Source organism: Taudactylus pleione, unplaced genomic scaffold (assembly GCF_031769625.1).
Source record: "Taudactylus pleione unplaced genomic scaffold, aTauple2 ptg000572l, whole genome shotgun sequence".
NCBI lineage: Eukaryota > Metazoa > Chordata > Amphibia > Anura > Myobatrachidae > Taudactylus > Taudactylus pleione.
The window spans coordinates 655,650-670,289 of record NW_028284974.1 but is presented as its reverse complement, the minus strand read 5'-3'; the positions used below and the strand labels follow the sequence as shown (position 1 = coordinate 670,289).

Sequence of the window (14,640 nt, the reverse complement as noted above, 5' to 3'; positions counted from 1 at the left end):
AGTGTCCCAGTAGTAATGCCCTACCTTCAAGTAGTCCCCAATAGTAATGCCCCAGAAATGGTGCCCCCAATAGTAATGCCCCTAGTTGTAATGCCCCCTGTAGTAATGCCCCCCCCGAGTAATGCCCCCTGTAGTAATGCCGAGTAATGCCCCCCCCAAGTAATGCCCCCTGTAGTAATACCCCCCAGTAGTAATGCCTCCCCGAGCAATGCCCTCAGTGGAACAGCCGCTTGCGATAAAAAGAAATAAAAAGTCATACTTACCTTAACCCCGCTCCCGCTGCCTTCTGATCCGCTCGGCTGCTCCTCTACACTATGGGAGAGACATTAGGACGTCTCTCCCATAGTGGACTGCCTGAGCCGGAAGCCGGAGCTCACGAGTGAGCTCTAGCCTCTGGTTCTGGCTGCCGCTGCAGGGAGGGGGCCGGGTGCCCGCTGGTTACAATCTCAGCAGGCGCCAAGGGTGCCTCCCTGCGGCGCCGGGGTTAGGTGTCCGGAGGAGGCGGAACTGGTTCTGTCTCCTCCGGTTCACTTTAACCCCGATGGATGGGTGTGGGGGCCCTTCAGGTGTGGGGGCCCAGGGACGATCGCCCCTGTTGCCCCCCCTTTAATCCGGCCCTGTATGTGTACACACACGTACCTTTACTCAGTCCGCTTGGATTTGGGTACACTCGTGTTTTTATTTTAACTCCTTTTATGCCTACTTGGAGAAGAGGATATGAACTACTCATAGGATAGGTGAGTATGGTTTTCATTTATAGGGACCCCTGTGGATTACTTTGGATTCTAGGTGAGTATGTGTGTTAGTGAGTATGAGTGTGCATGTATGTTATATTAAGATTTTACTTTCATGGAGTATGTTGTGTTTATTTACATATTGCTTTGGTTGTGGAACTACAAGTGCCAGCGGGCCCATAATGCCCCGCATGCTGGTATTTGTGGTACTCCAAATGCCAGCATGCGGGGGAGGCTTGCTGGTATGTGTAGTTCCACAACTAAAGATAATATGTAACCATTTATTTTACACTACACACTAACACTATCAACCCGCCACCCACCGCCCAGGGGTGCCGGGGATAGGCCCGAGCTATCAGCCTAGGACAGGGGTGCCCTGGCGAGTGGGAACCCATGGCCTGGGCTGACTAGCGGTCAGGGCTGATGCTGCAGCTGGGGGGCCCGGTGAAAAGGCTCCCCTGGCTGTGGCATCAGCCCCCCGCTAGAAAGGGTCTAGTGCTGGTTTTAAATATAGGGAGAAAGAACCTAACGCCATTTTTTTCCTCCCTATATTTAAAACCAGCTCTGTCCCTGCTGCCTGGTGTTGGTGCTGGTAAATTACAGTGGAACCCTACACATTTGTTTCCCTGTAATTGTAAGAACCAGGACTGGCTGGCAAGTCCGGAGCTGGTTAGTCTTTTGGGGGGGGGGGACCTCACATCATTTAAAAAAAATAAAATAAAAATAACCCTATTTAAACAAGTTAGAAAAAAAACCATACACAAATCACAATGAGTTGTGTATATTTCAGCCAAACTCGCAGCTCAGGAGGTGTTTAAAACTTGTACTTCACAGTGAGTTTGCTACAATCTCACAGGAGATTGGAAACTCGATTCTTAGTCAATTTGCGAGTTGCATCTTTTTCATCTAAAGTACTTCCTAATTTGGCCGATGGTGAGTTTTTTTCGAGTTTGCAATCTCACATGAGTTTAAACAGTGAAAAAAAGAGAACTCTCTTCCAAACTCACTCGAGTTTGTCTTTAGTAAATTTGCGAGATGGAAAAAATGACAAAACTCACGTGAGAATGCAATCTCACCAAAACTCACACAAACTCGACTCTTAGTAAATCTACCCCTTAGGCTGGGTACACAAGTAAAGATTTTCTGTCCAACCATCCAACTAGATGATTGGTTGGAATGAAAATCTAGTAAGGGATGAAAGCAAATGACAATCAGCAATTTGCTCCCAAACGCTGGAGAATGGACAAAAACTGTTGTTTGAACAAATTGTTTAGATCAAACATTTAACAAACTTGTCTGACGACCATTTCCATCTGTTTTCTGGCATTTAGGAGCAAATTGCTGATCATCAGTTACTCCCATTCCTTACCAGATTTTCATTCCAACCAATCAACTAGTTGGATGGTTGGACAGAAAATCTTTACATGTGTATGCAGCATTAGATACAATAAGATTTATTCTACAAATTGTAAAACATATACTTGATAAAAAAATATGGAATATTGTACAGCTTAACAACAATCAAATATGTATATAGTAACACTTATGTCATAATATATAAAACCATATACACTGTGCAGTTAATTATCATTGTAAAAAGAAAATAAAGAAACAAAACTAACCTTAAAAATATCAATATACATTTGTTATACTCTACTTTGGCCTAGAGTATAAGTACACGGGGTTAAGGTAATGTATTTTGTGGGTCTCTGATGTACAGTAGATGTTGCAATTAGTTGAGGGAACAGTTGTGTATAGGAAACAAATGAAGGTTTAGCATCTCTTAAGTTCCTGATAGCAGTGAGTACTCACATTTAGTACTTTCTGCTTGTGTCCCCCCTTGTAAATCTAAATGGCAGCTATGGAGTAATTCCTATAGTAGTATTAAGTAGTCTGTTTGCCGTGAAAGAGACCGTCCTGATGGAATAGGAGCAGCTAATGTTGTTCCAGCTTGAAAAAAAATGCATCGCTGCCCACTATACACCGTGGTGATTGTGTCCAGCAACTGATTTATGACAGCTCCCTCCTACCAGCTAACGCTGACAAAGATCAGAGTTCCAGCCGCAGCACAAGTACCGGCAGGTCCTACAGCCAGCAATCCGCAAGAGGACCGGGAACTAGTGCGGCTTAACAGGACCGGATACAGACCGAACACCGGAATGGATGGTAGCTGTGGAATAATCTGCATGGAACCAGGTAAGGAGGAATGGCTGATATACCTGAGCAGACCGGTTGATGCTTTGCACCAGTACAGCACACTGGAACAAGCTGGGATTACCTGTGCAACTTGAGATTCTGATTACACAGGCATAGAACGACATGGAAAGTTAATGCAGCAAATACAAACCAGAACTGCACCAGCAGGATAACAAACGAATGTAACCTGAGCACAGTTGAGCTTCACTCAGTAGGGACTGAGCTCAGTGGCGTCCCTCCCCACGGTGACACCCGGTGCGGGGAGGGACGCCATGCGCGCGGCACCTGCCGAAATGGGGGCGTGGTCTTCAGGAGGGGGTGTGTCGGGGGCGTGACCTCGCATGTCGGGCCTTCGGGAGGGGCGTGGCCTCGCGGCATGAACCCGGCCCGTGGCCGTGGTTAACTAAATGTATGATACATTAGGTATCAATGGGGTGGTGCCGGCGGGTGGTGCAGGAGGTGCGGGCATGGGCAGTGCCGGCTACCCCACTGACAGGAGCCGAGTGCTGCACTTAATGCTATAGTGCAGCACCCGGCTCCTGTCACTGAGGGGGATCCTGCACCTTGGTGTCACCCCTCGGCGGGTGACACCCGGGTGCGGGCCGCACCCCCCGCACCCGCCTTGTGACGCCACTGACTGAGCTAGACATTGTACTGGCAATGACTGAGAGCCAGCAACTAGAATATATACCCCAGGGTTAGCCAGGATTGGATGAACAGTGTCATAGTCCCAGCTGGCTCAGACTGGCTAGGGATTGGCCGGATTGACCATGTGATCGGGACAGCAGTACCCCGGGGCAGGCTGGATGTAAGTTGCGACCTAGCAAGCCTGAAACAGTGAACCCTGCGCTTCACTGGGATGACAGTGGACGCACAAACCGAGTTCAGGGAACGAGCCGGCTGGCCACAGGAGCGGTAAGTGACCCAGCGGCAGGGGTGACAAGCCAGGGTTGTGACCACAGAGACTTGGTAAAGAATGCATGTGATCAATTTATAAACTGACACTTTGCCTTTCCTGAGATATATATATGGTTTACTCTGAAATTCTTATGAAGTCTGTTACATTTTACCAATCAATGCTTATTAATATTTAGCAACTTTATGTCTATCTAATTTAACTTGATTGAATCTGATTGCAAATAATAAACTAGGCTTTTTACACACTATTTAATCTGCTAGTTAATGCTTATTGTGGATAACCAGCGCAGCTTTTTCTCTATAAGCTATTGTTAATTTGGCAATATGATATAGAGTCCTTCACTTGTGTAACTGGCAGCAAGGCAGAGCGGTGTCCTTTCAGTTGTACCGGTCTATGGGGTAGATGTACGAAGCCTTGGATAGAGAAAAGGTGGAGAGGGAATCAGCTCTTGTCATTTTACAGGCTGTGTTAGGGATGGACATCAGAAGCCCGGCATCGAATAGTTGCCAGACTGCAGACATCAAATCCAGCGATGCGATGGCAACTAGCCATCGCATTGCAGCCATTAGATAGCAGAGCCTCTGTGAAAGGGGTGGATCCTCGCCGCACTCCCTCCATGTCACTGTGGGGGCGTGCCCAGCAGCTGCCCCCAGGCTCCCCTATACAGAGAATAGATGTTGTGCGCATGTGCATGGCATCTATTCTCCTGCAGCTCACGCGCTGCTCTGCGGTGCAATAATGCAAGATGCTGTTTTCTCTGCAAATTCGCACAGCAAATTCATTTTGTAATCCAATTAGCAATTCACATTTTTCCATTTGCTCCTACCTGAGAGATGGAAAGGAAATTCTTTATTTTAAGGTTAAAATGTCGGCACACAACCTGCTGAACCCCTTGGACACCCCCCAATGATCAATTAGGCAATTGGAAGTTTCCACTTAGCTTAATTAGTCCAATAATTACATGTCATTTTTTGGGGTTATCAAAATGGCCTCAAAGTACCCCACTTTTTTACTACTTTTATTCTGCATTTTTCATTTATTTAATTTGAGATTAAATGCATTTTTTTAAAAAAGCACAAATCAGCCATTTGACTTAATTTAAAAACCTCCAGTACTTTCGTAATACAAACAGCCTTCTATACGGTCCTGCTAACAAAATTATCATTTGGGGGGGTCCAGGATGGTCTCCCCACTTTTTTCATGCACTTCTCTCATATCGCATTGGCAGTCGATTCGCAAACCTCCAGTGCGAGTACCGCGAATAGGCATTTTTCATTGAATTGGAGGTGCGCGCATTTGTGTGAAGTTGTCGAGTTTCATGAAACAAACTCGCTACTCGTAAGTCACACCTAATTGGATTGACCCATTTGTATGATGGATGTTTGAATATAAAGCTTTAACATCTTGTGTTAAGAAGCATAATGATCTTGCCAGGGTATCTGTGAGAGAGTGTTCATGAGGTGCATTGATTCGCATATACAGGACCTAAGAACAGTTACCTTTAGTTGAAGTAGTGAATCAATATAGTTAAAGAGTGAGGAAGTGATGGATCGATCACCGGAGATTATAGGACGCCTGGAAGGTGATATAAGACTTTATGGATTTTGGATAAATGGTAGTAAATGGGAGTTATTCGGTGTGATAAAAATAAAATATTCTAAAGTTCTCTTGAAGTGATTCCATATGTTACTGCTTGGTCTAATAATGATTTCAGAATTGCTTGACAATCTAAAAGTAGGATATTTATCAAGTATCTTATAGAATTTGGAATCTTCTAATATTATCTGTGCCTCTGTCCGATAGGATTTTAGGATCCTGTAGTACTACCCTCCCCCCCTAGTTGGCAGCCTTCACTTCTATAGTTTTGTCATCTTTTAATGATCATAAGGCTTGTTCTCTGTTGGCAACAAATCTGAAATTATTTTGTTTAATTGAATTGGATGAAGTGATATAATAAAATTGTTTTATTATAATGTTTCGTGTCCCGTGGTATTGCTCTCCTCGTCTCGTGATTCCAATATACGTAGTGCTGTTGAATCTAAAATAATAGGTAATGTGTCTGTCGTATCCAGGTTTAATTTTTTTAGAGTTCTAGAATGGAAATATTTTCTCCTACAAAGGGATCTTATGAATCTGTTTATGTCAATAAAAAGGTAAAAAATGTTTGGTTCTGCCGTTGGTGCAAATTTAGGCCCTTAGTGAAAAGAGATATTTCACCCGCAGTGAGAGTTTTACTGGAAAGGTTCAATATTCCTTTGGTGTTTAATGGAATCTTGCTCTTGTTGAGTATCCTTTTTCTGGCTCTTCTTCCACTGGAACCGCCGCATTCTGGGTATATGCGGACATGCTACTGCAACACTTCCTGGGTAGTCTGTGTTCACTCCCACTGGTCCCTAACTATAGTTAGGGACCAGTGGGAGTTAGGGACCAGTCTTCAGTTTGGGACCAGGGGGAGTTAGGGACCAGTCTGCAGTTTGCTGGCAGAGGGTTTCAGCTTGGAGACACTGGGCTCAATCCAGAACAGTTGAAGAATGGAGTAGCAGTTTGCGCGTTATTGGTGGTCACAGGATACAAGCGGATGCAGTTGTTTTGAGGCAAGATGTTTATAGATTATACGTCTTTAAGAAGACAGTACCTTGCGGAAGATACTTGGGACAGATCACAGGATGTTACAGAAGTACAATCCTTGATGTTCAGGGGGGTAAGCCTGTCTGGGTCCCTTATTCAATCAAGCTAAGTGCATGTGATGTGCATGCACACATTTAACATTGTCCCAAATGGACAGTGGGGAGTGGTCACTCCTCTGTACCTGAGACCACCAGTTAACCGCAGCCCAGGTGCCAGCAAGTTTGAATGGGGGGTGGTGACCTCCAAGACTGTACTTTCAGGATTCTGCTAGGAGACCTTATCACATCTGGACGAATTTGAACTGCAGAGAGACAGGGAGATTGCCAGGCAGCAGTCTCAGATTGTGAGCTCTTTGGAGCACCAAGAAAACAATTAGCTGGCTGTGCTGGCTAGCACCCTCTGCATCGCTTCATGCCAAGCTACTGCTGGAGGCTGCATTGGAGGACATTCCGATTCCCTAGGCACCAGTAATACATTTAAAATTGGTGCCTAGCTCTGATATACACTTGAAAATGGCACCTAGGGCCTGATTCAGAGCCGGACGCAATTAGCGCTCGCTCGTCCAGAAAATAGGGGTGGCTATTCAAATGAACCATTCGCTGTTTGCGGTCTGTTGACGCCTCTAGGTCTGAACGAGCGAACAAAACTTGCGGTCTTTTTTGGGAAACTACGCCCCCTGGCCGCTCGCATCCTACGTCATGTCCGCTATTTATTAGATTAATCGAGTACATCGAACAGGGTATGAACTGCTCGCTATTCTTGTGGTCGGTTTTTGCTACCACAATTTTGCGAGCAGTTCTGGCTATAAAATAACCCAGTGACGTGGTCAATGACGCTGCTGTTTTAATTATGCACACCCATAAAACGCCCGTTTTGACCTTTAAGCACGCCTGCGTTCTGATTTCCACTCCCCGTTTTCAAGCACCTTCCCTGTTACCACCCACATACGCCTCATTCTGTCACTCAAATTATCAGGCATTAGCTATTATGCGAGCGCATGAATTTCGGCCTAACTGACTGGTTCGCGCATGCGTATAAAGATCCGTACGCATGCGCAGTTGGGCAAACATCGCTCGGAGTGAACGAACTGCCGCTTACGAGTGGCTCTGAATCAGGCCCCTAGTGCCCATTGTTCCATTCAAAGTGATTACTGGGAGTTCTCAAGGAGATTAGGGTTAGGCACCCTCAGGGAGAGGTTAGGGCTACGCAACCCCCCCGGGAGGATTAGGTTTAAGGTGCGGTAAGGGGGGGGGGTTAGGGTTAGGCACACCCGGGGGTAGGTTAGGCACTAGGGGGGAAGTTAGGGTTAGGCACCACTAAGGGAGGGTTAGGGTTAGGGGCAGGGGAGGCTAGGGCACTTACCTGCCTCTGTCGGGATCTTGATCCTATCGGGTAGCCGCTGTCGGGATTTGAACCGGTGGCTAAACAGCCACCGGCATTTCAATCCCATTTCCTCCACCACAACAGTCTATTTTCCTCTGTGGTGTGCTGTAGCCACTTTAAAGGGTTGTGATCAGTCACCATAGTGAAATGTCGGCCATACAAATAGAAATGGAGCTTTTTCACAGCCCAAACAATTGCCAGACATTCCTTTTCAATTGTAGCATACCCCATCTCCCATTATAGCAGTTTTGTAACCAAATTGGGCATTGGGTGCTCCTGCCTATCTGGCCTCTCCTAGCTCACTACTGCTCTGAGTTTGTAATGTGAAGCATCAGTTTGTACAGGTTGGTGCACGGGATGCCGGCGGTCAGAATACTAACGCCAGCATCCCTACCAGGTTACCATCCCGATGGCTGTAAGTATACTAACCTGACCCATAAACCCTTCTATCCCGGTACCTAAACCTAACCTCCCCCTCCCTGCACCCTAAACCTAACCCTCCCCCCTTAATGCCTAACCCTGCCCCTAGTGCCTAACCCCTAACTCTTCCCCTAACCCCTGTAGTTACCTTTGGGATCCTGGCGATTGGGATGATGGCGCCGGTATTCTGATAAGTGTCGGGATTGTAGCGCCGGCACTGTTAACGTCGGAATCCCCGCTGTCGAGATCCTGAACGTGTCCCATTTGTACAACACAGTTTTTACTGTAGTTAAGCACCATCAATACTAGAGCTTGTACCAGAGCTGTCCTCAATGATTGGAATGCCAACTCACAAATGGGTGTCCAGTTGACTACCTGGGGGAGTTTCTTCTTCAGATCTGTTAGGTGTTTGAGCACAGAACTGAAGCTAGGGACAAAGCATCTGTAGTAACCCGCAATTCCTAAGAAGGCTAGGACTTGTCTCTGGGTTGAGGACTGAGGCCAGTCTCGGATTGCCTCTACCTTCACTGGTTCAGGTTTCATCTTACCTCCCTCCATGCAGTGACCCAGGTACTGTATCTCTGTCACTCCCAGGACTCAGGAGTAACAAATATCGCTAAAGAAAGATCCTTACCACTTTGTCATAGTCTCCATAGTCCTCAGTGTCCACTCCTTGATAAGTCTCCAGTGCCTCTCCATGAAGTGTAGGCACTAGGTATCTGACACATTCCTATTAAGGAATATCATGGAGTTTGCAAGTCCTTTAAAAAACTTGTAAATGCCCATCAATGTCCCCATCATTGTCCTCAAATCTGTCAAACTGTACGGGCCCTGATCTGAGTACAGCAGCTGTCAACGGTTCTCTTGACTTCTCCATTTTGTTGACCGAAAAGCTGCCTGTGATTATCCCACCTCTATGCCACCGATATCTGTGACTAGAGGACCTCCCCTCTGCCAGGTGATCCCAGATTTTTGTCACTGAATAGGGTGTGGTTACTCATCCATGAATAACCTTAGTGGGCTTACTTCACCACTCCTAGGGATTCCCTCTCACCATCACTAACCACTTGTTACTGACTCCCCCCACTGCATAGTGGGTGGGTAATTCGCTGCCACCACCAGGCTTCTACTTCGGCACCTAGAACTGTTTCTCCTAGGCTCCCACACTGGCTACTGGAAATTACTACTTCTGGTTATATGCAGACATTCTGCTGTAACACTTCTTTGGTAGTGTCGGCTAATTCCTACTGGCCCCTAACTATGGACCAGTCTGCACGGGTAGCTAGCAAAAAGTTACAGCTTGGAGACACTGGGTTCAATCCAGAGCAGCTGGGGAACAGATACCATTTTGCGCTTTTCTGGTGATCACAGGATACAAGGTGTCTTGAGGCAAAATTAGGATTTTAGTACTTACCGATAAATCCCTTTCTCTGATAGGGGACACTGGAGTATATACAATGGGGTATAGACGGGTGTTGAGTGGTAAATTTCTTCAGAAGTGTACTTGGCTCCTCCCCCTCTATACCCCACCCAAACTCAGTTAAGATTAACTAAGCCCGAGTGGAGACGGATAGCAGAGCAACCGAAGAGGGGAGACAAGGAGGAACCAACCAAGAAAAGTCGAAGACCAAGAACGGTGAACAAAATTGACGTCAAACCGATACACCGTAGACCATCTAGATGCAGCTGAAAACTCTCCAAAGGAACACTGCAACAAGGAACAGTGCTGGGAGGGCATCTGGTGTCCCTCATGGAATCGGAGAAAGGGATTTATCGGTAAGTACCAAAATCCTAATTTCTCCTTCATCCAATAGAGGACACTGGAGTATATACAATGGGGACGTCCCTAAGCTGGTCTCCCGGGTGGGAAGGCACTGAGAAACTTGCAGAACCCCGCGACCAACTGTAAATAGAAGTCGCCAGAGAACCAACTTTAGAACCTAACAAAAGCATGAATTGTGCACCTTACAAGCTACATATCAAGCAGACAAGCAGAAGCACATCGCCTGACTGCCCCTGAGAACCCCCCGAAAATACAGAGTATTAGAGAGCCCCATCAAGACTCTGTCGTAGCATGTAAATAATATAAGAAAAAGACACAAGGAAAACGCAACCACATCTCAATGAAGCAGCTGCAGCCGGCCAAGAAGAACCACAAGGATGAATAACGTGGAAGGCTAACCAGTTACAAAAGAGACCAGCTTCATGCGAAGCACAGCCCGATCGCTAGGGAACAAAATAGGGATAGTGATTGGACATACCCACAAGCTCTGACCTTACAGAGCGAAGTCAAGAGCCAACTGCAGAACGGTTGGCCAGGACCATCTAGAGGTCCACCTAAGCTAGGAGCTCAAGTCCATCCAATTGTATGAATTAGATGGGTTGAATAGGAAAATACCACCAGGTTGAAAATCCCTCAAGAAGAAGGAGGTACCAAAAGGTAACTGGACTCAAGAATGTCCTGCAGAAGAGTCCTGTAGATCAGGTAGTAGGGTAACTGATGCTAATACAGAGAGAGTAGACAGCAATCTGCATGCTCAGCAAGCCCAGACAAAGATGAGCATCCCCTTCACCCAGAAGAAGCAACCAGGTGGGGACAGCCAAACCACGGCATGACAAAACAAGTGCCATGACAAAAATTGCCATCAACACTGACTTCCTGGCCTAAATCAAGTAGGAAAAGCAGATATCAGGCTACCCTAGTGCCTCCAACTACGGCTGCCACAGCCATGCCAGTTTCAAAAGAGTAGTAGTGCGAGGAATATGAACAAAACCTGGTGAAGATGATCCCGCCATCATGGTGGCGGAAATGGGTCGATTGCAAGAACAACCGGATAAACCAAGCACCAGACTCGTCGAGGCCAAACCAGAGACATCCGGAAGACTGACCTGGAGAAGCACCAGAGAGCCCGTGCCAGCGGACACCAGGGAGAGGACATGGACTAATTGGTGTACACCAACTAGGATAACATGTGCACCAATAAACATATAAACTATACTTGTCCCCAGAGGCAACCAAGAAGTGGATTAAGGAACCCATTACGGTCAATATTATGTGTATATTTTAGACTGGGATGCTTTTATCATGTTATTTGTTAGCTATTATTTATTAAATACTATATGCTAGCTTTTATCTGTAAATATGAATCAATAAAGATCTAATCTATTTATTATATTATTTTCTGCGTGCCTGTTCTGTTCTGAGCGCCTTACAAACTATCCTGTTTCTTTTTTGTGACTGACAATTCCCAATTGTTTTAGGCTGCTGACACATTACCCACACATTGTCTGCAGGTGACCCAGATTAGGGCCAGGGCTGTACATTTACTTGCTGAGGTAAACCTGAACTCACAACCGCAGCATTGCTTAACCAAGGTTGTCTTAAAATACTGCGTACTAACATGCATGGGTGTAACTACCATAGGTGCAAGGGGTGCAGCTGCTATGGGGCCTAGAGCTGAGAGGGGCCCATCTTCCTTGTCAAAGTTACATGTGTTATATACATTTTTCACCATTGAGTAGTACATAGGGGCCCTTACAAACTTTTGCTGTGGGGCCTTCAAATACCTAGTTATGCCCCTGATAACATGGATTTCCTGAGAAAACTCCCATAAGACCGAATCCAAGACCTCCGTTCCAGAAGGGGGCATATCAGATATTAAGCTGATAAGAACAGACATTACACTAGATCTTAGCCAAAAGGTTGAGAAGCAATTTGTGAGGCAGTAATTCTAACCATTACAACATCTTGTGTTGTACAGTGACTAAGTGTACCCCTGGTGCACACATACTGTATATACCTATACACACACACACACACACACATATATATATATATAAATGAACACCTATATATATATATATATATATATATATATATATATATGTTGAGTCTACCATATCCAAATATTCCCAAATACGGAATATTCCAAAATACAGATTTTTTTTTTAGCATGACTGGGATAGTGAAACCTTTGCTTTTGGTGCATTGTACACAAACTTTGTTTAAGGCACAAAAATTACCTATAGGCTCCGTGTATATGAGACATAAATGAATATCATGTATGTACACAAATTTTGTTGAGTCACAAAATTATTGAAAATATTGTATAAAATGACCTGCAGGCTGTGTGTATAAGGTGTATATAATACATACATTCATTCTGCATTTAGATTGGGGTCCCATTCCCTAGATATATCATAATGGTATGCAAATATTCCAAAGTACGGAATATTCTGATATCCAAAATACTCCTGGTCCCAAGCATTTTGGATATGGGAGTCTCAATATATATATATATATATATATATATATATATATATATTGTGATAGGATCACTGGTAAAGTGGTCTGTGGCAGGGACATTTATCCCAGATTCCTGTCCTATGTGTTTAAAATCCCCAGGAGAAAGTCTGCAGTATAGCAGGCTTGAGTTTCGGCTTTTTGAAAAGCCGGTTTGGGACCTGGGGGTTGTGGGTGAGAGGAGAGGGAGGGCTCCACCCACGGCCACTCCAGGTTTTGGTTCTCTTAGCCTGGTAACAGGCTTGTTAAGGTTTCCACCTGAGAGAGGCCAATATAAGCCTAGTGTGTTGAGGGCTGATTGTCTCACCTGGGAGAGCAGACAGGGAGTTTGCTCAGAGACATTTGGAAAACCTATCTGTGAGTACTGTGCTGTGCTTTGTTGCTGGTGAGGGCATTAGTCCCTGCCAGGTTCTGGTAGTGAGGGAACTACCTGTGAAGTTAGTGCCCCGACAGGGCTAGGATTTACGTTTATGTTTTCTTAGTGTTATTTCTGACATTGTACAATAAAGACTGGCGCCGACCAGCTTGTACTTGCATCCAGACTGGTGTGCTGCTTCCCTGCTGCTGTGTGTGTGTGTAAGGAAGGAGTCCTCTACCCAGGAGAGGGACCCCCTAACCTAACTGTGTCACAAACTCACAATATATATATATATATATATATATATATATATATCTGTTCCAAGACATGCCTCTACTTCATTGGACCTGACATAGTTATGTAGTTATAATATGAATACCTAAACAAACGGGTTGGGTATGAGATGCCGCTGGTCAGAATACCAACAGCAGCATCCCGACAACAGTAGGTAACTAACCCTAAGCTCTATCCTAACACTCCCTACTCGGTGCCTAAACCTAAGCTCTCCCCTAGTGCCTAAATCTAACCTCCCCCTCCCTGCAACCTAAACCTAACCCTCCCCCTAGTGCCTCACCCTAACCCCTGATACTTACCTTTGGGGTACCGGCGGTCAGGATACTAGTGCTGGGATCCCGACACTGTCTACATCTCAAACAAACATAGTATGTAAACAGCAGTAGCTTGCGTATTGTCCATCAGTATTATTCGATTTCCTAGATCAGAGAAGATCATGAAACACAGGAATACGGTATAAATCTCCCTAGTAGGGGTACCTAGATTTTTTTAACAGTCTGATAGATAACTAACCTTCTGCATAGAAGCTCCCTCCTCAAAAACAAGCAGCCGATATCCAAACTGGGACCTGAAGTGATATATTGTAGGCAATGTATGGCGCTGCTGTATTGTTAAGGTGCCTACACACATAGCGATGTGCTCACGATCCGACATCGTGTATGATTTCCCCTGAACTCTCCACGGGAGCTTCCCGGCAGTCATGAGCATGATTAGGTTAAAAAAGCTGCCAATTTGATTCATGATCCCATGATCTATCGTGAATCCTGTCGGAAGTCCAAATCGTGAGATCGTGCATGAATAATCGTGAGCTTACCAAACAACACACGAGGATCTTCACGATTGGTGGGAAATTTAAATAATGGGCGGGGCTAGATAGGGGGTATAAAAAGCAGGCGCCATTTTAACCCTGTGCACATTCTGCTCTGCTACTAGGGAGGCTAGGTGTATACCTGCTGAACCCTGTACACTGCTACTGTGCTCTGCTTTGTATTTGGCTTGCCTTTTACAAAGTGTGTTCTACCTGCAAGTGTGTGCTACCTGCATTCTATCCTGTACCTGAATTCTGTGCTGATGGATCCCTATCAGTATAGAGTGTTGGTCGCCCAAGCTGGGGTCAAGGTGGTCAAGGAGAGGGCCCAGAGAAGGTGGAGGAGAGCATACTGGACCAAGGAGTGGCTGCTGCAAAGGGATACTCGCTCTCACATGTCCCTGCTGATGGAGATCAAGGAGAACAACCTGGACGACTACCGCAACTACCTGCGCGTGGATGACACCACTTTCCAGGAGTTGCTGAGTATGGTGACCCCCCACATCCAGTGGCAGGACACAAAGTGGTGGAGGGCAATCCCTGCTGAAGAGAGACTGGTGGCTACCCTGAGGTACCTGGCTACAGGAAGGTCACTGG

At 45.8% G+C, this 14,640-nt stretch overlaps 1 pseudogene; it reads right to left on the bottom strand.

Moving 5' to 3' along the window:
- Nucleotides 1-11,867: 11,867 nt before the first annotated feature.
- Nucleotides 11,868-11,995, bottom strand: LOC148481601 (U2 spliceosomal RNA; annotated as a pseudogene).
- Nucleotides 11,996-14,640: the final 2,645 nt, after the last annotated feature.